Source organism: Nanorana parkeri, unplaced genomic scaffold, assembly GCF_000935625.1.
Source record: "Nanorana parkeri isolate BGI_ZX_2015 unplaced genomic scaffold, ASM93562v1 scaffold3076, whole genome shotgun sequence".
NCBI classification, from domain to species: Eukaryota; Metazoa; Chordata; class Amphibia; order Anura; family Dicroglossidae; genus Nanorana; species Nanorana parkeri.
The window spans coordinates 68,967-70,387 of record NW_017309344.1 but is presented as its reverse complement, the minus strand read 5'-3'; positions in this window follow the sequence as shown (position 1 = coordinate 70,387).

Here is a 1,421-nt window from a genome sequence, read left to right as displayed (position 1 = left end):
AAGCGACGATTTCCCCCGTCACCCCGCAGCTGACAATCCAATTTGCAGAGCGCCGCGGCCTGATTGATGCTGCCGATGGCAGCGCTCGTCTCTCATGTCGACTTAACAAGGTCCCCGCTGCCTAAACGGTTCCGGCCGACTCGGATGACAAACGCGTTTCGGAGCCCGCAGTTATTAAGCTAATTGTACCTCCTGCCTAACGACGGCAGCGGCTGACCAGGCGGGCGGCGGTTTGCCATCGGGGTCTGCTGTCGAACGTTTTATCTGATGCCGCCATCTAAATGAGCTAAAACTGGATGCGGCGAGGCGGGAAAGGTGTCATGTGATCACATTACATATTCATTACATATCTTCTTTTAGTCCCGGTGATGTCCTCATTTAACTGCAACAAGCCCTATTTTACCTGCTCTGGAACGCATGCAAACGCCCTGGAACGCACTGAAAGCCCATTTTAAACATTTTACCAAAAACGGCCCGGAACGCATCAAAAAACACGGCACAACCCACTGCACTGTGTGTGCAGAAACTCATGCAGACCTGGTCTGCATGTGAACAAGCCCTTATTATGAAAGTAGAAAGCAGAACTCCTTCTTTGTGGTGGGGAGAATAAAGCTTGGCTCCGGGAGTACTACAAGTCTCAGCATGTCTCATTATAGAGAGAGAGAGGGGAGTGTATGTGATAGTAATAAAGTTTAGTGGAAAAAAAAATGTAAGTCCCCCCCAAATTTAAAGTTATACATAAAAAAGAATAAAAAAACAAAAAAAATAAAATAAATTTTTTTTAAAGTCCCCACCCATACATACACGCTCTATCGGTCCCCAGAAAATGGTATAAAATGAATTTCAGTACAGCGCTGCGTGACGGAATAAATGTCAGTCAAAGTACCGCAGCGCTGAATACTGAGAAATGGCCGGGACAGGAAGGGGGTCTAAACACCTGGTCAGCAAGGGGTAATGTCACTTTAACCACTTCCGGGCCACAGTACGTCTATAGACCGCGGCCCGCAGAAGTGGTTAAAACAAGAACGCGGCTGCTTCGGCAGCCGTGCTCTTGGTACCGCTTTTAACAGCAGGCGATTGCTGTGTAACTTACAAGCAATCGCCTGCTGAGGACTACAAATCTCAGCAGTACTTTATACAGAAATGCTATTGTTATATAAAGTATTGCTGGGATGTGTAGTCCTCTATAGCCTGTGCCATTCTGTATTGCTGTAAATATTAGGGCTGCACCATATATTGGCCGCCAAAACATATTGGCCGAAAATGGCACTTTTGGCATAATGCCGAAAGTGCCATTTTTCTGCCGAAACAGCGGCACGTCCCTGATTCCTTTTCTCCCCGCTGGGCGCTGCTCTGTGGGGAGGAGAGAAAGTGACAGCCGGCCGAGCGCTGCAGAAGGAGAGCGCTGTGTTTGGGGGGGG